This window comes from Schistocerca serialis, chromosome 1 (assembly GCF_023864345.2).
Source record: "Schistocerca serialis cubense isolate TAMUIC-IGC-003099 chromosome 1, iqSchSeri2.2, whole genome shotgun sequence".
NCBI classification, from domain to species: domain Eukaryota; kingdom Metazoa; phylum Arthropoda; class Insecta; order Orthoptera; family Acrididae; genus Schistocerca; species Schistocerca serialis.
The window spans coordinates 1,176,668,197-1,176,693,852 of NC_064638.1; the positions used below are offsets into that span (position 1 = coordinate 1,176,668,197).

The 25,656-nt window shown below is 41.9% G+C and overlaps 1 pseudogene; it reads right to left on the reverse strand.

Moving 5' to 3' along the window:
- Positions 1-25,656, reverse strand: part of LOC126418685 (sialin-like) — a 297,589-nt pseudogene that overhangs the window by 15,856 nt on the left and 256,077 nt on the right.

Below are 25,656 nucleotides of genomic sequence, written 5' to 3' on the forward strand. Positions count from 1 at the left end.
GGACTGGCTCTCCCAAGGTCGTCAGTAGTTCTAATGGAATTTTGTCTACTCCTGGGGCCTTGTTTCGACTCAGGTCTTCCAGTGCTCTGTCAAACTCTTCACGCAGTATCGTATCTCCCATTTCATCTTCATCTACATCCTCTTCCATTTCCATAATATTGTCCTCAAGTACATTGCCCTTGTATAGACCCTCTATATACTCCCTCCACCTTTCTGCTTTCCCTTCTTTGCTTAGAACTGGGTTTCCATCTGAACTCTTGATATTGATACAAGTGGTTCTCTTTTCTCCAAAGGTCTCTGTAATTTTCCTGGAGGCAGTATCTATCTTACCCCTAGTGAGATAAGCCTCTACATCCTTACATTTGTTCTCTAGCCATCCCTGCTTAGCCATTTTGCACTCAACGTCGATCTCATTTTTGAGACGTTTGTATTCCTTTTTGCCTGCTTCATTTACTGCATTTTTATATTTTCTCCTTTCATCAATTAAATTCAATATTTCTTCTGTTACCCAAGGATTTCTACTAGCCCTCGTCTTTTTACCTACTTGATCCTCTGCTGCCTTCACTACTTCATCTCTCAAAGCTACTCATTCTTCTTCCACTGTATTTCTTTCCCCCATTTGTGACAATTGTTCCCTTATGCTCTCCCTGAAACTCTGTACAACCTATGGTTTACACAGTTTATCCAGGTCCCATCTCCTTAAATTGCCACCTTTTTGCAGTTTCTTCAGTTTTAATCTACAGTTCATAACCAATAGATTGTGATCAGAGTCCACATGTGCCCCTGGAAAAGTCTTACAATTTGAAACCTGGTTCCTAAATCTCTGTCTTACCATTATGTAATCTATCTGAAACCTGTCAGTATCTCCAGGCTTCTTCCATGTATACAACCTTCTTTTATGATTCTTGAACCAAGTGTTAGCTATTATTAAGTTGTGCTCTGTGCAAAATTCTATCAGGCGATTTCCTCTTTCATTTCTCTCCCCCAATCCATATTCACCTACTACGTTTCCTTCTCTCCCTTTTCCTACTATCGAATTCCAGTCACCCATGACTATTAAATTTTCGTCTCCCTTCACTATCTGAATAATTTCTTTTATTTCATCATACATTTCTTCAATTTCTTCGTCATCTGCAGAGCTAGTTGGCATATAAACTTGTACTACTGTAGTAGACGTGGGCTTCGTGTCTATCTTGGCCACAATAATGCATTCACTATGCTGTTTATAGTAGCTTACCCGCACTCCTATTTTTTTAATTCTTTATTAAACCGACTCCTGCATTACCCCTATTTGATTTTGTATTTATTACCCTGTATTTGCCTGACCAAAAGTCTTGTTCCTCCTGCCAGCGAACTTCACTAATTCCTACTATGTCTAACTTTAATTTATACATTTCCATTTTTAAGTTTTCTAACCTACCTGCTCGATTAAAGGATCTGACATTCCACGCTCCAATCAGTATAACGCCAGTTTTCTTTCTCCTGATAACGACGTCCTCCTGAGTAGTCCCCGCCCGGAGATCCGAATGGGGGACTATTTTACCTCTGGAATATTTTACCCAAGAGGACGCCATCATCATTAAACCATACAGTAAAGCTGCATGCCCTCGGGAAAAATTACGGCTGTAGTTTCCCCTTGCTTTCAGCCGTTCGCAGTACCAGCACAGCAAGGCCGTTTTGATTAGTGTTACAAGGCCAGATCAGTCAATCATCCAGACTGTTACCCCTGCAACTACTGAAAAGGCTGCTGCCCCTCTTCAGGAACTACACGTTTGTCTGGCCTCTCAACAGATACCCCTCCGTTGTGGTTGTACCTACGGTATGGCTATCTGTATCGCTGAGGCACGCAAGCCTCCCCACCAACGGCAAGGTCCATGGTTCTTCTCATCCACATGCGCATACTAATTCCCATCATGCCCCGCGGCCAACCATGCAGTTTGAACGTCCTAACGCAAACCGTTCTGAAGTTATAACGATTTTATTTCATATAGTTCATTGTCACCCTGTACATTTATCCCATTGTGAGAGAAGATGATCAATGCCTTGGTGTAAAAATGTCTGTCATAGCCCGCCAGACCATGATTGTTACACAGGCGTGGTGCTCTTCGTCCAAAGTAAATTGACGGCCACAAATGTCTTTCTTCAGGGCTCCAAAAATATGGAAATCGCATGGGAGAGATCGGGACTGTATGGAGGATGTGTAAGGTCTTCCCACAGAAACTTCCACAGTGAAGTCGAAACATCCACGACACCATGTGTTCGGACATTATCCTACAACAGAATGATGCTGTCTGTTGATGTGCGCAGCGGTACATGGCCACCTTGCAAAAACTGAAGCGCGCCGTCGAGTCCAAACGCCCAGAAATGTTGACGGACGGCATTTTATTGCTGGGTAATGCTCTCCTGCCAAGGTTGTTTCGACGCCGCCGCAGAAGTTTCGCTGGGAAGCCCTCCACACAGTCACGATCTCTCTCCATGCGATTTCCACGTTTTTGGTGCCCTGAAGAAAGATATTCGTTGCTGTCGATTTGTTTCGTGCGAAGACGTGCACACGTGGGTACGATCATGGTTCTGCAGGCAACCGCAAACATTTTTCTGTCATGATTGACCGTCTTGTATGACAGTGGGATAAATGTATTAACAGCTGTGGCATTTATGTTTGAAATAACAAAGAGTTTACTTTCTTTCTTTTTAACTGTTCGTTACATCGATTTAAGGAGCCAGTTAACGAGCTCAAGTGGTAATCGCCTGAAAAAAAGATATCTTTGCCTGCACGTGTTCCGTATGCATGCGTGCGTATGTACTGGGTGACAGTTATTGAACTATATAAAATAAAATCGTCATAATTTTGGAACGGTTTGCATTAGAACGTTTAAACTGCACGGTTGGCCGTGGGGCGTGATGGGAATTAGTATGGTTTGGTTTGGCGACGAAGCGACTTTCGTTTTGGATAGATTCATAAATAAACAAAATTGGCGCATTTGAGAGACTGAGAATTCTCATTTCGTGATCAAGAAGTCTCTTCACCCTCAACAGGTGACTGTGTGGTGTGCAATGTCCAGTCACGGAACAATCGGTGCGATATTTCTTGATGGCACAGTGACTACCGAACAGTATGTGAAGGTTTTGAAAGATGATTTCATCCCCATTATCCAAAGTTACCCTGATTTCGACAAGATGTGGTTTCTTGCAAGACGGAGCTCGACCCCATCAAAGCAGGAGAGCGTTTGGTGTCCTAGAAGAGCACTTTGGGAACCTCATTCTGGCTCTATGGTATCCAGAAGCAACTGGCACGGGCCTCGATTGGTCGCCACATTCTTCGCATCTGAACACATGCGACTCCTTTCTGTAGGGATGTATTAAAGACAAGGTGTACAGCAACAACCCTAAAACCACTGCTGATCTGAAAACACCTATTCAGGTCATCGACAGCATCGATGTTCCGATACGTCAGCGGGTCATGCAGTATTTCATTATTTGTCTGTGCCACATCATAACCAATGATGGCAGACATATCGAATATGTCATAACCTAAATCCGAATATCTGTAGCGATATTTACATGTTGAATAAAGTGTGTGCACATCGTAGTTTGTAAATAATTTAGTTTTTTTTTTTTTGTATAGTTCAATAATTGTCAGCCTGTACCTGTGTATGTGCGTGTGTGTTTACTTAGACTACATGTTAGTTACATAACTAGAGAAATGATGACGTACATTGGCGCTGGTGAAGGCGCCGACAATATACGGGACGACGATCCCTGTCAGGTTGGCGAATGTGTTGACAATGCCGACAACCGTCCCGGAGTAGTTGGGTGCGATGACATGCATGTTCATGTAGGGCCCCGAGCAGTGGGTGGACATGAAGAAGCCGTTGATTGCCAGCACAGTCACGATCACAGGCGCGTTGCAGCCCACCTGCGAGACCACGATCAGCGTCGCTGTCGGCACCAGAGTACCTGCAAAAAGCCGATTTCAGTCTTATCGTCGCCTGCAGTATTTAGTGATGATTGCTTTGGGCCACTTAACAACAGTATGATCCATTTCTCATCAGTCAGAAGATGATGAAATGTCTACATCGATGACAGAGAAATAAACCTTTGTCTCGACTACTTAATCGCATCAAATGACGAGCTGTAGTCACATAAAGTTCGTTCAAAATGGTTCAAATGGCTCTATGCACTATGGGACTTAAAATCTGAGGTCATCAGTCCCCTAGACTTAGAACTACTTAAATCTAACTAACCTAAGGACATCACATACATCCATGCCCGAGGCAGGATTCGAACCTGCGACTGTAGCAGCAGCGGTTCCGGACTGAAGCGCATTGAAACACTCGGTCACACCGGCCAGTCACATGAAGTTGCGACAGCATTTAAAATCGTATGAAGCGCTCAGCTCGCAAATATCGCGCGTCACTATAACTGTGATTTGATAAGTCTGGTAAATTTCTATGAAAGAATGGAACATTATTGTTGTACCTTCGCGGTTGGTAAACTTGACTATTCTGAGGGTTGTGTAACGAATTTCAACAATGTATACCGTACAGTTCATTCTTGACAGCCGTCTACATTGGTCAGTGTGTCGACTGCGTTTGGAAATGGAGAATACGGAGTTTTGGGATGTTATTAAGCATTTCCTATTGAAAGGTTGGGCAAATCAAAACATAATTGGATGAAGATCACGCGGACTCTGCACCATCATTGAAGACCATTAACTTTTGGATTAACGAATTTAAACGTGGTCACCGCAAGCTGAACCATATACAAAATCCATTATATGGTAATGCAAGATCAATAAATAAAAATACATAAGATTGCTGAGGCTGTAGGCACCTCAAGTGAGCGAACGCTTAATATCGCCCACACAGAACTGGTTCTGCAGAATCTGTGTGCAAGGTAGGCGGCGCGATTGCCAACAGTCGACCAAGAACGCATCAGGTACAACATTTCAACACAATGATGTGTGGAGTAGTGCATTATCTTTTGAAAGAACAGTTTTTTGCGTGCCAGCTGTTGTATTTTTTCAGCCAATGCAAGTTTCAAACGATCCAACAATGAAATATAATAGGGTAGAGTTATGGATCGCAATCCGCAAAGCTTTTTGCACCGATTTGTGACTGTTGAGGAGATCTGGATACATCGTTATTCACCAGGGTCAGAACAATGGACATAGAATGGTCAAAGTGCACCGAAGAAGGAAAGACCATCTTGTCAGCTGGTAAGGTGATGGCCACTGTTTTTTGGGATTCTCAAGGAATAATCTTCATAGACTATCTGGAAGAAGGGAGAACCATAAGTGGATCCTATTATGTTTCATTTGTTGGATCGTTTGAAACTTAACATTGGCTGATAAAAGACAACAGCTGGCACGCAAACAGGTGCTCTTTCAAAGGATAATGCACCATCCCACACATCAGCGATGACATCTACATCTACATCATACTCCGCAAGCCACCTAATGGTGTGTGGCGGTGGGTACTTTCGGTACCACTATCTGATCCCTCCAACCCTGTTCCACTCGCGAATACTGCGTGGGGAAAATGATAGTCGGTAAGCCTCTGTATGGGGTCTAATTTCTCGAATTTTGTCCTTGTGGTCAAGAAGCGAGATGTATGTATGTTGTCTGAGTCCTCCTGAAAAGTGCTGACCCGAAATTCCAATAGTAAAGCTCTCTGTGATGCACAACGCCTCTCTTGTAACGTCTGCCAGTGGAGTTTGTTTAGCATCTCCGTAACGCTCTCTCGCCAGCTAAACGATACCGTGACGAAACGCGCAGCTCTTCGTTGTATCTATCGGTCCTACCTGATAGGGATCCAGATAGATGAACGATACTCAAAGATCGGGCGAACAAGCACCTTATAAGCCACTTCTTTCGTGGCTGACTTACATTTCCATAAGATTCTTCCGATTGATCTGAGTCTTGTGACTGCTTTTCCAACTATGTGTTCTATCTGGTCATTCCACTTAAGATCGCTCTGGATAATTACGCCTAGATATTTTACGGTAGACGCTGTCATCAGTAGTGTAGCTGTACAGTAGTGAATTTCTTTTCCTATGTGTGCGCAATATGTTACAATTATTTACTTTCAAGGCCAACTGCCAGAGCCTGCACCAGTCATCAGTGCTCTGCAGGTCATTTTCGCTTCGTTCAGTTTTTGTTTGTCAGCTAGGTTTTTGCTCCTCTTGAATCTGAGATGAAATACTCTTTGTTTAAGATTACAATGGCGAAAGTGCATGAACTGGGCTTTGAATTGGTTCGTCATCCATCCTACGCAACAGACTTAGCCCCAAGTAACTTCTTCCTGTTGCCTGATTTGAAACTTTGGCTTGCTGGGAAGAAATTTTTATAAAAAGAAGAAGTGATAGTTGCAGTCATCGAGAACTTCGCACAGTTTGACAGAATCTATTTTTCCGACGGGACGAAAAAGCTGGAGGATCGCTGAACCTAGTGAATATTCCTCAAAACAGACGATGTCGAAAAGTAAGATGAGTTCTTCACAAAACAAGACTTATCAAATCATACTTGTAGTTCAATTTCTAGGTAATAGATGGTTCTTAAATGTTTTGTAAACTGAAACACAGGGCAAGTGTGTCACGTGGTAGGTGATCTTAGCAAACAATCAAGGTGGCGAAGTTAATAGGTCGTGGTAGTAATGAGGAGGGTTCACAGAAGCTTGTTAATACTGTTTTTAACAATAGTAATGAAATGAGTGTTTGCCTTTCAGTGATGTAGTTTCTGAAGTTCAAAGTGCCCTTGAATATCAGAAGGAAATGAAACTTCCTCGCAGATTAAAACTGTGTACTGGACTGAGACTCAAACTCGGGACCTTAGCTTTTCGTGGGCAAGTGCTCTACCGTCTGAGCTACCCAAGCATGACTCATGACACCTCCTCACAGCTTTAATTCCGGAAGTACCTCGTCTCCAACCTTCCAAACTTCACAGAAGCTCTCCTGCAGACCTTGCAGAACTAGCACTCCTGGGAGAAAGGATATCCTTTCTTCCAGGAGTGCTAGTTCTGCAAGCTCGGCAGGAGAGCTATACCCTTTCTTCCAGGAGTGCTAGTTCTGCAAAGTCTGCAGGAGAGATTCTGTGAAGGCACACAGTGTTAATCTGCCAGGAAGTTTCGTATCAGCGCACAGTCCGTTGCAGAGTGATAGTTTCGTTCTGCAGAAGGATATGGGTTGCATAGTCCGTCAAGACCAGAGGGCAGTTCTCTTTCCAGTCATGCGGCACACAGGGAAGGTGTATAGAAATATGTTTTTTACCTTCTTCATTATGTATTGAAAGGTCAATGGGAAGGAAGAACATATGCTACACCGAATCTAGGATCAGCGTTGCAAAGCGACTGCTAGAGAGTAGAGCTAACTGCGTACTTTGTTCGCCAGAGAGCATCATCGAGTGCTGCCCCTATAAGACTTCAGGTAGAAACATGGACATAATCCCCGATGCACATATCTCCAACTGAGGAGAAAAATAAGACACAAAAAGATTTATTGCGTACTGCTGAAGAGGAAAAAGATGTGAAAGTGCATGGCAGTCTAAATATGCAGTGATGTAGAAAATTGTTGTGAGGTCTACTGCAACCAACAATCCTACTATATGAATTGTAGAACAATTATACTAAATGATAGGCATTAAATCTGATTTCACAGCAACCATCAGCGTATTTAAATGCTATCGCATTCGGTTCAGAGTTTAAAAAATCAGGACATGTCGAAAACAGTAACAAACGATATATTATCTAGTAGAAAACAGCGTATTCTGAGATAAAGCTATTTTTAATTGTAACCGAAATACCAAAAAGGATTATTTATTCAGAATGTTTATAGAATCACTTCTGTTGACTTTTTATCAACAAAGCGAAAACCGTCTGTTAAAATATTTTCTTAATTTGAGGTAAACTTAGGATTGGTAAAGCAAAATAATAATTTTCATTAACATTACTGTGGAAGATAGTCTCCAAAAGAAACATATTTTTACTTTACGGTTAGGACTTCTCTTTCATCAAATAATGATATTTGTGCTCTTTCAGAGATATTAGTTATATGCATGCAGGTGTTAAAGGAATATTTACCTGTAGCTTTGGTTGCCACCTAGACCTGCAGTAGCATTAAAGATGGACCACAGAAATGTGAAACAGAAAAAACATAAGAAATATAACGTACAGGGTATACGCAGTAAACGATTTTTAATCATAGATGTGACATCGATATTTCTAGGAGTGACGAATGAATTCGTTAAAACTCTAGAGCAGCGATTCCCAAACTTTTCCTCTGAGGAAACACTTTAAGAATCCTGGTACTTTGACAGAATCCCTTGTTTGTTGTGAAGGTTAAAGAAACTTAACTTAAAAAATGATAAAAACTTGTTTATTCAGTGATTACGTCTATTTTAAATCATAACTAACAACAAAGAAATCATAACAAAATTTTTTAAAAAAAGTCGATAAGCTTTTCGCGGAGCACTTGCTCACTTTCCGTGGAACACCAACGCTGTGCACAACACTGTTTCGGGAACGCTGTTCTTGACAGAGAAGAAGGTTTTATAAGAAAAATGTCTCTCTTCCACAACCCTGCGGAATTACAAGTTTCGTACTTTTAGTTATGGAGCCCCACTGAATGACACGCTACAGTCGACATTTAAAAATGTATTTTGGAATGAGTGAGTAATAGTCCAGTTTCCTTTGTGACGCAAGTTAAGAAAACTCAATCCTTTTAAGCGGATAATGGTGCATTTGAACTAGTACAAAAAAGTTTCAACCGAGTGAAACTCATACAAAGTAATAGAATAACAAGTCACAATTTGCGCTACTTTTTCCAATAAAAGCAAAATGTTAAGAATATTTATCACCTTCAACGAGTGCAAGGAATAGTTGAGGTAGGATTTGAGACAAAAGTGACCTTCTGTCAACACGCGTTATTCCAGTGTGCTGTTTTTGTGCAGTACTAAGCACGTACCCTATTCACTGGTGAGGCTGGCTTTTCACGGGGTGGGATCTGCACTTATCATAACAATCACGTCAGGGCTTATGAAAACATTCATTACGTACGACAAGACAGAACCCAACAGAGGTTCAGCCTCAACGTTTGGGGTGGAATTATTCGTGACCATCTCATTAGCCCCTTCTTCTTTTCACAACGTTTTGTGGACAAACGTAACTGCAGTTTCTCAGAAATGAGGTGCTTCATTTACTCGATAATGAACCTAGAGTCATCGACCGAATGTCGTTTATGCACGATGGTACTCCGCAGACAATTAGTTTGCATCTCGATAACCAGTTTCCGAAGGATTGGTAGAATGGGTTCTGCTATCCGATCACCACATTTGAATCCAATAGATTTCTTTTTGGTGGGGGAGGGGGGACAGCACACAGTCTGGGACATATAAATTTATTGGCGTATTCGATTGCTGTACCCAATGTCGGTGTTCTGAGGAAGCGTATCCAAAAGGGATCTGACCAAATACCCAACACATCAGGAGTTTTCTTCAACGTGTGGCAAAGTATGGAACGCAGATTCAGGTGATACATGGAATCACGGGGTCACTTCGACCACGCTCTGTAAATGTAAATGTGTCAGGTGAACGTATCATTTTTGTGCCATGCATAATAAATCATGCCGTACCTATCTAACGAAGAATTTTCAGACGAAAGTTCATATGACCTTTTTGCGATGTTTTGATGGAAAGTATAAATCTCTAAAGTTTCTGATACATGTTTATATACAATCTGTGTGTCAGTACGTCAACCAACGGCAAAACATAGTGAAATAAAATGAATATACAGCGCAAGAGATAAATTAAAGAACAAAATTGCACGCTATTGTGGGATAAGAAATTAAAAGACTACTATCTGCGAGTCATGAGCACTGGAGGTCGCCACTAAAGGGAGTGAAGAATTTTTGATAAAATTCGCTCGACCTTCAGGCCACCTCGAGTGGTTTAAAATCCTCTTTCTCCCATTTACTATCAATCCATATTCTGTACTCAGGCTGTTTATTCCATTCAGAAGAGCATGTAATTCTTCTTCACTTTCACTCAGGATAGCAATGTCAGCAACGAATCGAATCAATGATACCCTTTCACCTTGAATTTTAATTCTACTCCTCAGTCTTTTATTTCTATCATTGCTTCTTCTATGTACACATTGAACAGTAGGGGCGAAAGACTACATCCCTGTCTTACACCCCTTTTAATCCGTGTACTTCGTTATTATTCCCTCTTGACTCGTATTACCCCTCTCTCCCTATAGTTTACCCCTATTTTTCTCAGAATTTCGAACACTTTGCACCATTTTACTTGTCGAACGCCTTTTCCAGGTCGGCAAATTCTATGAACGTGTCCTGATTCTTCTTTAGTTATGCTTCCATTATCAACCGCAACGTCAGAATTGCCTCTCTGGTTCCTTTACCTTCCCTAAAGCCAATCTGATCTTTATCTAACACATCCTAAATTCTCTTTTCTATTCTTCTTTATATTATCGTTGTCAGCAACGTGGATGCATGAGCTGTTGAGTTCATTGCGCGATAATTGTCGCACTTGTCATCACTTGCAGTGTTCGGAATTGTATGAATGATATTTTTTCGAAAGTCAGATGTTATGTCGCCAGACACATACGTTCTACACACCAATGTGAATGATCATTTGCCGGCTGGTGTGGCCGTGCGGTTCTAGGCGCTTCAGTCTGGAACTGCGTGACCGCTGCGGTCGCAGGTTCGAATCCTGCCTTGGGCATGGATGTGTGTGATGCCCTTAGGTTAGTTAGGTTTAAGTAGTTCTAAGTTCTAGGGGACTGATGACCACAGATTTTAAGTCCCAGAGTGCTCAGAGCCATTTGAACCAATAATCATTTGTTGCCACTTTCCCCAATGATTTTAGAATTCTGATGGAATGTTAGCCATCCCTTCTGCCATTTGATCTTAAGTGCTGAAAAGCTCTCTTAAATTCTGGTTCTAATACTGGATCACCAGTCTCTTCCAAATCGACTCCTGTTTTTTCTTCTATCACATCCGACAAATCTTCCCCCTTGCAGAGGCCTTCAGTGTACTCTTTCCACCTATTCACACTCTCCTCTGCATTTAGCAGTGGAATTCCCGTTGCACTCTTAATGTTACCACCCTTGCTTTTAATGTCACCGAAGGTTGTTTTGACTTTCCTGTATGCTGAGTCTGTCCTTCCGAAAATCATGTCTCTTTCGATTTCTTTATATTTTTCATGCAGCCATTTCGTCTTAGCTTCCCTGCACTTCCTATTTATTTCATTCCTCAACGACTTCTATTTCTGAATCCCTGAATTTCCCTGAACATTTTTGTACTTCCTTCTTTCATCGATCAACTGAAGAATTTCTTCTGCTATCCATGGTTTCTTCGTTGTTATCTTCTTTGTACCTACGTTTTTCTTTCTAACTTCTGTAATTGCCGTTTCAGAGATCTCCTCTTCAACTGTACTGCCTACTGAGCTAATGGTTATTGCTGTATCTTAGTACTGCTGTATCTTAGTACTACTGTATCTAATTTCTTTGTGTACTGATTTTCCACGACTAATTTCTTCAACTTCGGCCTACTCTTGTAAGGGTGACGAAGACGAAAGCATCTCTCGTGTTCTACACAGCGCTGTTCAGTAGTACACACAGTCTAACATAAAACTGTCCACACCCACACGGTATTTTACATACACCTGGCGTTCCGAGGTCTACGTCGTCTTTCACAGGCCTCATGACTTGTCGAATTTTTGCTGGAACCCTGATGACCGAATCGAACTTATGCCTCTTTAGGAGCCAGATATTTTTCCTGTTACTGAGCTACAGAGTGGCAAAAATGGAAGCTTCTTCGAGTCCTTCTTGGGGTCCTCCTGCTCACGTGTGTTCGGAAAGATGGCTTGAGAAATCTGGCAATAGTTGTGGCCGTTTTGCTTTAATACTTTCCGTAAGTAGTTCGGTACCTTTGGCAGGTTTTCAGCTTCTGAGACGGCCTCCGTTTGATGCACCAAGGTCCTCAGAACAGAACGATTCAGTGACGGATGGTGATAGCTGATAGCGTGCAGATATCGGTCCGTTGTGGGTGGGTTTCCAGCAAACACTGTGGTTGAGATATCCATTTGCTTCATGGCGGATGAAGACGTCAAGGAACAGCAAGGTACATCTGTCTCTACCCCCATGGTGAATTTAATGTTGCCACGGATATCCTTGATGTGATCCAAAAATTCTCCCATCTTTCCAAGTCCACGGCACCAGACAACGAACGTGTCGTCGATGAAACGTTAAAAGCAACTAGACTCTGCAGGGGCCATGTCCAGGACGATGTCGTCAAAGTGCTCCGTAAACAGGTTGGCTGCAAATGGAGCTAATGGGCTCCCCTTAGCCGTCGCTAAGGGGACCCATTAGCCGTCCGTCTGGTTCAAATATTCTCTCCATCATACAAAAAATACGATGGCATCAGAGTGCGCAAACCACTTGACGCAGCTGGAAGCTCGAGAGAATTTTATCAGTATATATCGCTGCCAAACAGTTCATTCGTATACGAGCAATTTTGTTTTGCCACGCGCGACTTAGCGGAGTTTAAATGCAACATACAAAATTATGTTTGTCTTGTGGTATATTTGGTTTCTAAAACAATGAACGATCGGCTTGAACTTACCCATTCCGTTTATAATGCGAAATCCGTGAAGTTTGGATATGTAGCCCTTCCGGAACACAAAATCGGTGAGCCATCCGAAGAACAGACTGCCGCCCGCACTTATAACGTGGGGCGCGGCCGACAGGAAGCCGTTCTGCAACGAATAGACACATACATAGACAGATACGTGAGTGAGCGCTTCTTAGATTACAAACATAGTAAGCTATAAAATGACATTGAGAGCCTACAAGTTGTCCCACCAAATGAAAACAATTGAACAGAACTGGTATTAGAAGTTTTCGGTGGATGTTTATACTCTTCAAACTGATTAATGTTCGCTGGCAACTGTGTTCGTATTTGTTGAGGGCAGTCCGTAAAAACTCGCCATGTTGATACGCGACTACGATAATTCCTTTTGTTTATCAGGCTTGAGTAGACCCCTATAGACATTTGAGGCGAACGATGGGTGCATTGCGACTGAATATTGAGTGAACAGTGATATCCGTCTTACTGTCTGCGCACTATGTATAGGGAGCAGCCGTTACTCATAGCTGTGCGGTCTAGGGGGCGCCTTGTCACGGTCCGTGCGGCCTTCCCCCTCCCCCGTCGGAGGTTCGAGTCCCCTCCCTCGGGAATGGGTGTGTGCGTTGTCCATAGTGTAAGTTAGTTTAAGTTAGATTAAGTAGTGTGTAGGCTTAGGGACCAATGACCTCAGCAGTTTGGTCCCATAACACCTTACCACAAATTTCCAATTTCCGTTACTCGTAAAGTCCCCAATCGATGTTAATCGTCGAAATTAAATTTCCCAAGGGAAAATATAGAAACGAAATGGAGAAGGCTTGTAACTGATGTGAGGTGGCGGGATCTGCGATCTAGAAATGCCGCAAGATGCCTTTTGAGTTCGGCAGCGGTGGAATTTACTTTAGCAAGAGTTTCGGGTTAACACCATACTGCCCATTAGACATGTAGTCACATACCGGACTCACTATGGCGAATCGGCTTCCAGAAGCAAAAAAAAAAAAAAATTGATTTTCAGTATTTCACATAATTATTTATTGAATTTAAAAATTTGTAATGCTGTTGTATCTTACTCATAAAAGTTATACAACAAAAATTTTTGTTACTCCTGCAAGCCTTAAGTTAAACATAAGTTTACTCGTCTTGAATGTAAGGCGCGATCTTCATTAATTCATTTAACGTTTAACACAGTAAGTATTGAAGTTAGAAACTGTGTATAATACTATTTCTTGAGATCGTGTATGTCACGGCGCGCAAATTATCCACACTGTTTTCATACAGTGTTTGAGAATATGACCACTTAGTGACTACCAAAAAATTTTACACACAATTTTGAGACTTTTAGCAACTTTTTCTCGCTGAAATCCCCCCCCCCCCTCCACCCCCCCCAAATAACGAAACGAAAAAAATTTGTAGCTTACTACATTTTCGCTGTTCGTGCTTTATGGATCTATTTTGCACAACCCCAGGCCCCATAAAGACGATAATCGGAACAACTACAAGCAGAGTAGAAAGAAAGCATAGCTAAAAAGCAATATCTCATAAATACGCAACTCGCGAAATGTAGTAACTAGGAAAACTGTTATTTTTCACTGGCCAGCTGCAGCATCTAATCTGCTGTCGATGATGCAACTACGTCCTGACTAAAGACTCAAATATGTATCATTCTAATTGAAGGTGGATGAAAGTCCGAAACGCGTCTTATCCTTACTAAAGATAGTTAACAAAGTGTCTGGTCGCTGTATTTATTAAAATAAGTAGCTATTCCCGCGACTGCGCTAGCATATCAGTAGTTCTGTTATGACGAGTGCTATGCTGAGTAGGCAAGCTAGTAATTTGTAAATGTGTATACAGTGGTGTAGAGAAGTATGAATAAAAAAAATGCATGCAGTGCGGGTATGTAGCCACATAATAAATGTGCTTTTGTTATTTTGCTGCATGTTGAATCTGAAAGCATGCATTATATTTTCTAATTATACAAGGTGTATCAAAAAGAATCATCTGATAAAAAAAAAAAAAAAAACTGCTAGGTTATCCGAGATATGTGCGTGAAAACATATTGTTGGAAAGTGCAGACTCTCGAGTTTTACGTGGTTCCCGTTAGGTAGCAACAGTGTGCGCCCATTTCATTTCTAGTAAAAATAATGTCGGGACAACAGAAAGCGTTTTGTTTTCTACGTTTTGAACAGCGCGGGTCAATAATAACCGTTCAGCGTGACTTTCGTAATAGGTATGGTGTGGGTCCTCCTACAGCACAGATTATTAGACGATGGCATGAACAATTCCGAGAAACAGGTTGTTTGCGTAGACCGTCCTCAAGTGTCTGACACAGACGTCGAACGTATCCGCCATAGTTTCACAACGAGTCCGTAGAAATCCGTTCGTCGTGCAGCTCGACAGCTCAACATGCCCCCATGTCCGTCTGGCGTGTGTTGTGTCGATGTTTACATATGAAACCATACAAAATTCAGCTACTGCAAGCTCTTGGCGAAGGTGGCAAACAACAACGTGTAGAGTTCCATAATTTTGTTCTTGACAAGAGGGAGGATAACACTTTTCTTCCATGCTTAGTGTTTAGCGATGAGGCAACATTCCATTTAAATGGAAAGGTGAACCATCGTAATGGGAGAATATGGGGTATGGAACAACGACATGAAGTTGTACAACATGAGAGGGACTCTCCAAAATATAATGTGTTTTGTGCAGTTTCACGGGAAGAGGTGTATGGTGCATTTTCCTTTGCCGAGAACACTGTCACAGGAAGCACATATCTCGATATGCTTGAGAACTTTCTTTCCCCACAGTTGGAGAAAGATTCGAATGACTTCATTTACCAACAGAATGGGGCACCGCCACAATGGCATCTGGAAGTGCGGGAATTTTCAAATCAAAGGATTAGTGAACGATGGATTGGTAGCCCTGGAGCAAAATATTCAGCCTTACATTGCTGACCTCCAGAGTCAGCGGACCTGTGATCAATTTTTGTGGGGATTTATAAAAGACTTTGTTTACGTGCCTCCGTTACCAACAACAATAACAGCAGCTGTGGAAGTTGTAACTCAAGACATGCTCGCTGCTGTGTGGGAACAATTTGAATGCCGCATTGACATATGCCCTGCAGCTCAAGGGGGGGATATTGAACACCTATGAAAAGGTATTAAAAAAAACTTTTTTAGTTTCCCGTTCATCAAAAAACAAAATTCATTGTATTTGTTTAGTAGTTTCAGAAATATGGATGAGCCAAATCGGGTGATTGTTTTTGATACACCCTGTAAATAAAAAACGCCTCGATTCATTACATTTGTAGAGAAGCAGAGTCCTTAGAGGTCTGTCCGGCTCACCAAGCACTGGCTGTGAGGTTTTTCCACCAGAGCAAAATATGCCAAACGTTTCTTCCTTCCATTTCAATGCATTGTAGCACCTACATTTTTGATCCATCCCGCAACATGAATAATTTATAAATAACATAATCAATCAATACATCGCAATGAAATTCAGCCTCATAAAAACCGTCTCACGTTCCACGTGTAAAGATGCTACGTCTCCCTGTTTGCCGTACAGCCTTTAAATGTCGCCGTCGTTGTGGGTCTTCAAGCGTCTCGGCAGCTGTAAGAGACGCGTGAAGCTCGGCGTCTAAAATTCGACGGGCTAGGGTGAGTGTATTTGTGTGTCTGTAGCTCTTAGGTCGCCTGGCGTTCTGCATCGAACTTCCGGCGGACGTGAGGTTACTCCGAGGTTAGTTGGATTCGAGTAACTTTCACAGCTGAACTCTCTTAGAACGTTGTATCTCTTCTAAATCAGATTTGCGATGCTTATTGCAATAATCTTAAATATGGTTCTCGGACCTAAAGTCGGATTTTCTTTCTGTATCTCCACAAAAACTCTCCAGTTATGCCAAATGGTGTAACAACTCAGTATCATAAACTGCGCCCACAATAGCACTGTATTTGCACTTGTAATGCCGGAAATGCATATCCTCCTATTTCCATCTATTGTACTATAATTTGTTTTCCTTATTTTTGTTACCTGAATATATGACATTTCTGTGTCTTTACATATTGTAATTGTTTTACTATTTGTATATATATATATATATATATATATTTATGCATTTATGTCGATGTATAATTGGTTTGTTTCGTAAATATTATTTGTATTTTTACGCTGGGTCTTGCCTAGGGAAAACTGCTATCGAACGATTACATCGATAGGTCGTGTGAAGACTCAAAGTGTGTAGGATCTTTGGTAGTGTTAACTCTGCCGCGTTGAGCGCGGGCAGAGCTGTGGGAGTCTGGCTGGAGTAGCGAGTGGAGCAGGTGTGTTGTGTGACGCTCCCGCGAATTGCCGCGTTTTCAGGGTTTGGCAGCATGTAATTGCGCTCGACTCGCGATGATAGTTTCTGACATGGTGTCGCGGACGGGAAGCATTAGATGGCGCACATCAACAGCCCGTTTCGCCTGGTGACCGTGTCGAGAAGAAGGCGCGCCAACATCCAGCTTCTGCAACAGCGACGGCCGACAATGAGTGACTGTCGCCACCTCCTCGATCGACGGCTTCAAACCTTCAACCAACAGGGAAGACTAAAAGCACGTAAAGTTTCAGAACTGTATGGCAGACCTCAGCTTTTCAAATTGTTCCATTTGCCTCGCAAAATTACAGCAACTTAGCATGAACCTTTGTTGCTCATTGTCCCAATTGCATTGCCAAGCAGGGTCCCTTCCTTTTCCGAAATGAACCCGAGTGTCGTTGAAATTCAAACGCCAGCATAATTCCATTTCACTGCTTTAATTTCAAAGTTCAATTTAAGTATTCATAGCTGGCTACAATAGTTAGATTACACAAGCACAAATTAAGAGTGCGAGTTTTGTTACCGTATTTTAGCTTACCTGTGACTGCAGCTCAGCTTGGTACGTACTAAATTTTACTATTGTTAATTGTTCAGAATCGTTAAATTCAAGTTCAAAGTTAAATCTCTTCTTTCTAAATTGCGTAGATTCAAGTAGCTTTAGAAATGATTGTTGAGGTAGTCCAAGACTAACTGTATTTCGATGTGCTTCAGAAAGAAAGCTCACTATTAACTTCAGTCACTAAATTAACTTTCAATTTTCCGGTTTCATTAATTCTTTTGCTAAATTAAGTGTAGCGTAATTTATTACTTCTGACAAACTTTCAGTTTTCACACTACACGTGTCAACCTTCAGTTGCCACGCTTCTAGTGCTAATTATATGTGTAATAACCTTTCTTTTTCAGTTATTATAGTAATTGTCCATAGGACTGGCGACCGTAATTTTCCCCCAAATCTCAAATATCTAATTACCGCTAGTTGATTGTTAATGTAACGGCCGCACATTTACTTTCTTTATTAACTTTATCCCTATTTCAAAATTAATTTCCACCAGTTTCACTTGCATTTTTCCTTTCATTTAGATGTAACCCTTTCCTCCCTCTTTACCGACAGGTTAACTTCGGTGACGATTGCTTTTCCAAAATTCCCATTAGGTACACGCGGTTTCATTTTTCACTGTCATTAAGGTCGATAAGTGAGGGGGAGGTTACACACTTTCACGTAATAATCTATAGACACAGCGCCAACGTCGTCTGCGTACCGTTCACGTATTTGAGATTTAAAAATTTTAATAACCCTCAAAAAGGTACAACTTTCTAAAGTAGCCCATGATCTTTCTTAGGGTTCAAGCTATCTCCATATCAAATACCATCGGAATCGGTGCAGCGGTAGAGTCGTGAAAACGTAACACAGTGAGTTACTTTAGCAATTAATGATACTGGTATTCCTATGGATTAAACACGTTGACAATTGAATAAGCATGGTATTGATTACGTTGAATCGTGTTACGTGGAACATATCAAACAATAAAAATATTTTTTTCAAATATGACAAAGTTCAGAAGTGAAAGAGCAAATATTCCTCAAATCAATAAGTATCTTGTACTACACACTTTGTGAAGTAGTTTATATTCATCCTTAGGATTCAAGCTGTCACATGCCAAATTTCAAGGATATCGGTTCACCGGTTTAGTCACGAAAACGTAACGGACCGTGTTAATTTCACATTTATAATACACTGAAGTTACAAAAAAACTGGTACAGGCATGCCTATTCAAATACAGAGATGTGTAAACGGGCAGAATACGGCGCTGCGGTCGACAACGCCTATACGAGACAAGTATCTGGTACAGTTGTTAGCTACTGCTGCAACAATGGCAGGTTATCAAGCTTTAAGTGAGTCTGAACGTTGTGTTACAGTCGGCGCACGAGCGATGGGACACAATATCTCCGCGGTAGCGATGAAGTAGGGATTTTCCTGTACGACCATTTTACGAGCGTACCGGTAAAACACCAAATATCACTGCGGTCGGAAAAATATCCTGCAGGAACGGGACCAACGATGACTGAAGAGAATCGTTCAACGTGACAGAAGTGCAACGCTTCCGCAAATTGCTCCAGATTTCATTGCTAGGCCATCAACAAATGTCAGCGTGCGAACCATTCAACGAAACATCATCGATATGGGCTTTCGTAGTCGAAGGTCCACTCGTGTACCCTTGATGACTGTACGACACAAAGCTTTACGCCTTGCTTGGGCCCGTCAACACCGACAATGGACTGTTGTTGACTGGAAACATGTTGCCTGGTCGGACGAGTCTCGTTTCAAATTGCATCGAGTGGATGGACAGGGGAGACAACCTCATGAATCCATGGACCCTGCATGTCAGCTGGGGACTGTTCAAGCTGGTGGAGGCTCTGTAATAGTGTGGAATGCGTGCAGTTGAAGTGATATGGGACCCCTGATATGTCTACATACAACTCTGACAGGTGACACGCACGTAAGCATCCTGTCTGATCACCTGCATCCATTCATGTTCGTTGTGCATTCCTATGGAGCTGGGCAATTCCAGCAGAACAATCCGTCACCCCAAGTGTCCAGAATTGCTACAAAGTGACCCCAGGAACATTCGTCTGAGTTTAAACACCCGCGCTGGCCACAAACTCCCCAGACATGAATATTACTGAGCATATCTAGGATGCCTGGCAACGTGTTGTTCAGAAGAGATCTCCACCCCCTCGTACTCTTACGGATTTATGGACAACCCTGCAGGATTCATGGTGTCAGTTCTCTCCAGCAATACTTCAGACATTAGTCGAGTCAATGCCACATCGTGTTGCGGCACTTCTGCTTGCTCGCAGGGGCACTACATGTTGTTAGGCAAGTGTACCAGTTTCTTTGGCTCTTCGGTGTATTGTTCCATACTGCGCGTTGTATTCTTCAAATCAATAAATATGTTGTGCTTCACGCTTTCTACAGTAGCCTATGTTGTTCATCAGTGTTCGACCTATCATCATACTAGATTTCATCAAAATCGGTTCAGCGGTTTAGTCCTGAAAATCTAATAGACAGTTACTTTCGGATTTATAATATTAGTGTAGATATAATGCACAGCCAAGGAGCCTGGTTAACATAATTAAAGTTTTGCGTCTTCAACCATGAAGATATTGCATTCCGATCTCAGCGCCAATGCATGTTTAACACATAAATTAAGTTGTAAAATAATCAGCCGTTTAAAGCTTTCTTATACTTGGGAGTTCGATCCTATGAATGATCGGGTTTGGGATTACTGGTGGTTACTAAAAGAGAACACTGTTGATAGTGTTTCCAAGCAACTTTAGGCAAGAGGATTTAGCTTTTCTGGACGGTCTTCACATTAAGTCGCAGACACTCATTTACTGTGGTCTCAACAAAAGTTGTAACGCCGAATCTTGTTGCCCCACAACTGTCGCATCTCATTCTGTGTGCGAAGAAGAGAGTCCGGTCAGGGGCAAAGAAGTAGGTCACAGAGCTTTTGTTTAGCCATCTCGTTTTAAGGGGTTTCCCTAAAGAGCTTGAGGTGTGTGCTTTGACACGACCTCTGTCGATTCTATATCCTGCTCGCTCCCCTCTTGGAAACTGGGGTACAGACTTTATTCATCACAGAACTATCAAGTATATCTAGAAATGATTGACTGTCATTATACTAAATCTTTTAGTACTGACGAATGAAACGGGAGACACTGTGTCTTTAGTAAGCGTTACATAACTTGTGTTTTTAGCGTTCCAGACCTCAAGTGATAAAAACAGAACCATTATACTTTTATAGGATCACTTTCTATTCCGTCTGTCTGTCTGTCTGTCTGTCTGTCTGTCTATCAGTTTCTCAGGAACAGATAGAGAGAGGTACCAAGCTGAAATGTGCATCACATAAGGTCTTTCGGTTCCTTAAGCTTCTAAGACGTCACAATCATTTTGATACTGGCAAAATCGCTGACCAAAACCTATAATGTACTTCTCGTTTGCCTAAAATCATGGAATTTGAAAAGAAGCAGGGTTTCACAATACAAAATCCGAAAATCGTTAATTTGTAATTATATAACTTATAAAATATTTTTTTACCGTTTTTTGTCCATTTGTCTGTCTGTTAAGACACTTTTTTCTCGGAATCAGGTAGAGATGTTAAGTTAAAATTTATGTGAAATACTGAAGTCTACTTTCTATAAGCGGTGTAAAAAATTTAAATTTGTAATTCAATGAAATCAAAAGCTATGACCATTTTTGTCACATATTTTGAAGCAAACTCACTGGTTGAAACCTTTAAGATCTGTCAGTCTTCGTTTTAAGCTACCGTTGGCCACTCGACGATGTGGAAGTCACCAGAAACAACACGTGTTTCTAATTCCACGTTAAACTGTAGGTCCCCTTTCCCCAGTTGGATAACTGGTTCGGGTTAGGGACTCGCAAGTCGCTGAAGAGGCGTCCAATAGAAAGACTTGTACCAGGCTATTGAGCCAGACGAAATTATTATTATTACCTGTATATATGGCCCAACAGCCTTGCCGCAGTGGTAACACCGGTTCCCGTCAGATTACCGAACTTAAACGCTATCAGACTGGGCTAGTACTCGGATGGGTGACCCTCTGGTCTGCCTTCGCCCTCTCTCTATCCACCTCCTCCTCTCCCTTTCTCTCTAGCCATCCCCCGTGTCCCTCGCATCCAGGCCTACTGTCTGCGAAATGTGTTCTGAATAAAGTTAGTAGTAAAGAAGTAATAAATTTAAACGTCTTGCATTCGGTTTTTATGAAGTCGTATCTCCCATAATAAGTGTCGTACAATGATGTAATGTTTCTGGTACATTCAGTGGTATATGCGAATAGTGTCTGCAAAATGTGTCACGAATACAGTTTGTAGTAAAGAAATGATAATTTAAATGGCGTGCTTCATGTGGCAGTTTTACTACATGAACAGCGAAAATGTAGTAAGCCACGAACATTTTTTGCTTTCTGCATTTTGTGGCGGTCGACAGCGAGAAAAAGTTTCTTAGGTGTTTGAAATTATGTGTAAAATTTCTTGTAAGTCTCTAAGTCCTCTCATTCTCAAATAGTGGATAATTAAAGTATGGGTACTGTCGTGTCGCGGGCTACACTGCTTTTTCACCCTCACTGCCATTCCTTTCATAGGCTGGTGGTTCTTTACCCCACCAACCTCAAGAGGAGGGTTTGGTCTCATCAGCGCCAGACATAAATGTCGGACCTTACTAATCAACCGTATGCATAAAACTATCAACAAAGACACACCGAGCTTAATAAAGAACTTAATGCTAAATTGGAAGCCATGCAGTATAATGCCACCCATTAACGTGAAAGACGATTACTGTTTATGAAGTAAAAATTCACGCAGTGGACACCAAATGAAAAAGCTACTCCTTATGTTTCTGATCTAGACTGCCATAAAAATGCGAAGAAATTGTTAATCAGAATACAGGGAGAAGTTGTAGTCTAATTCACAATCGATTTATTGCTTTTAAACAAGACAAGACAACAAAATTATTAAAGAAACATCATACAAAAAATATTTATTCAACAAAAGCCTTACTAAAATGGGATCTATGGTGGCGAAAGTGATCTGCTGGGGATCGACACACGACACTAACCAGAACACTACTCGCCTTATCTCACTTCATACACGTGAATCCAGGTTATGGCATCAAATTACGCCACCACCGAGCATCTACATTCTACCATACAAAAAAAGGAAAAATATGGTTCGAAAGGACAGGGTGCTGAGAAATAGATATTATAGCCCTACTTCGCAGCAGCGAATACTTTACCATACTACTGGTCAAGGCGCCACACTACGATGCGTTCGCCGACTGAAGTCACGGAGGTTCGAATCCTGCCTCGGGCATGGATGTGTGTGATGTCCTTAGGTTAGTTAGGTTTAAGTAGTTCTAAGTTCTAGGGGACTGATGACCACAGCAGTTGAGTCCCATAGTGCTCAGAGCCATTTGAACCATTTTTTTGAAGTCACGGACGGCGGCAATCTGTTATTAAATGCGCGTTACCGAAAAATGCAAGTACGAGGTCTTGCGTTCGGTTAATTCAGAATGCAGGTACTTCCCTAAGAGCCTCTGAAACCCCGATGGATTCCAGTGTGCAGGTGGACCCGTTTGCTGGTCTGCCAAACCAATTTGACTCTGTGCCACGACTGTGCGTATCGGAATACGTCAAATGTTTAGACGGCCGACTAAGGACAAATAAGTACACCCAAGCGTCACTCGTTGTGACCGTGATGATATAAGCGCTACCTCTGACGGTTCAGAAGGTGACTGGCACAGGCTCTAAGTCGCGCCCTAGTAATGGACACAAGTCTCACCGTTTAGGTAGAGACCTGCAGTTCTTTACTAGCGAAGTGCCAGTACAAGAGACTTGTACAAGAGTCGATCTCCCTTTCTGTGTGTTGCCTCCTCAGCTCGGTTCCGAAAGCACATTTCTTTTTTTTGACTTCCCCCAATTTCACATAAGCCAATCACGAGCTGGAGCCCGGCATTCTAAGCTCAGTGAATGGTCTTTGCACTGCAAACCGATTTGACCAATCAGAGACTTAAAGGTAATTGGCAGAAAACGGAAAAAAATTCAGCTTTATGGCCTCTTTCCCACATGTTTGCCGTGTCTTTTGCTGACACAATACAGGGTGGAAGCACAGCCCTCCATAAACAGCTTGTTATCTCCCGTGTTGCGTCCATTTCAAAGTTTGCAAAGAACAGCCATAAACTAGCAATGACAAAACATGTTTTGAAACAGAGTCTGCATGTCTGGGCGCCAGTTTTCCTGTCCCACGGACATTTGCAGAGCGTTTACATTTCTTTTGGCGGCTTGCTCGCTAACAAGGCTTACAATGCGCTGTCGGCGACCTTTTGGCGCTAGGCCGTATACCTGGACATCTGCTCCTGCCTGTGGCATCAAGCTTAATGTGTTTCTGCATAATACAACCGCGACATGGAGCCGTCTGGAAATGTCTCTTCATCGTTCTCCAGGAAAAAAACACGCTTTGTCGCCCCACCAAAGCCTTGCTTTTACTGCAGTCGTTTAAATCGGCACCCTGTTCCTTTGAATGCTGGTAAAGCTTACCGTATTTCTGTCCCTAGAGTGCGCAAACAAGACCATAAACTGTTGCCCACCATTTCATCACAATGTATGAAGATGGAGCAGTGAATAATCCACTGCTGGTGTCCAAACTAAGTTTTGTATTGATCGATTATTTTTTGTATGGTCACTCTTCTTTCGTTCAAGAAATTTAACAATTCATTTTTCCGCTTCTCATAATGGAGGTGTTATGTATCTGAAAGACTGCGTCCAATGATTTTTGGCTTGGCTCTGAGCGCTATGCGACTTAACTTCTGAGGCCATCAGTCGCCTAGAACTTAGAACTACTTAAACCTAACTAACCTAAGGACACCACACACATCCATGCCCTAGGCAAGATTCGAACCTGCGATTGTAGCGGTCGCTCAGTTCCAGACTGTAGTGCCTAGAACCGCACGGCCACTCTGGCCGACAATGATTTTTGAATCACTTTCGTTTTCTGTAAGTGTAAAACAATGTTTCATACACAACTGCATTTTTGGGTACTGTTTGTAGTGATGCATTATTCTCACATTGTAAAACTGATAGTGTTTGTATTGATGTTCAATAATCACTTTCACTGGGTAAAAAGAGTGATTCTTTCCAGACAGTAAATAAAATGAGTACTAAGTTTGGTTGTAGTCATTCCAGTGGTTTAGGAGTAGATGTGGCACATACATATGTACATCCATTCTTATAATTTGTATGGTCTGTAAATTATTGACATGGTATATATGAGAGGGTTTCAAAAACCGGAATTATTTAGAAAATACTGCTCACTTTTATTCAAATACCATTACAGACCTTCAAAATAATCTCCCTCAGACACGATACAACGACTCTGGCGTTCAGTCCCTTTTTGATGGCCTGTTGCGTACACCCGAAACTTGTTTGTTTAGCTCTCAACCACCCAGAAAATAACAATGCCAAAGCTCTTTTCTCACTGCAGGACACAGGTGGAAGTCACATGGCGCTAGGTCCAGTGAATAAGGTGGATGTGGCATCACCTCAGTGCCTAATTCAGTGATTGTTTCTTGAGTCTCAATGGCACGAGGAGCCAGTGTGTTATCCTGTTAAGAGATACATCCATTTCGAGCAATATGTGGTCTTTTTGTTGCACTTTTCCTCCTTAATGGCCTCCTCAATATCTCAGAATAGTAATTCGCAGTAACAGTACATTGCTCATTCACCCCATGATCGTATGCAATGCCTTGCTTATCGAAGAAGATGAGATGCATGACTTTTCCTGTACTTTGTTGACTTTTAGCCTTTTGGCTCTTGGACTTTAAGGAAGTTTGCTTTGGGCACTGTCCTATTTTTTTCTCTGGATTATTGTGATGAAACGAGGATTCGTCGCATGTGATGACTTTGTCCAAAAAATCTGGTTCTCGCTGAAGTATTCCCTTCCACTGTTGACACGCCATCACACGGTGAGCCTTCTGTTCGTCATTGATCACACAAGGCACCTACTTTGCTGCAACTTTTCTGTCCTTCGTACAATGTCTTCAGCTGATCCGTAAGACATATTCATAATCTCTGCAATCAGCTATGACGGTCGTCCCACAACATGACAT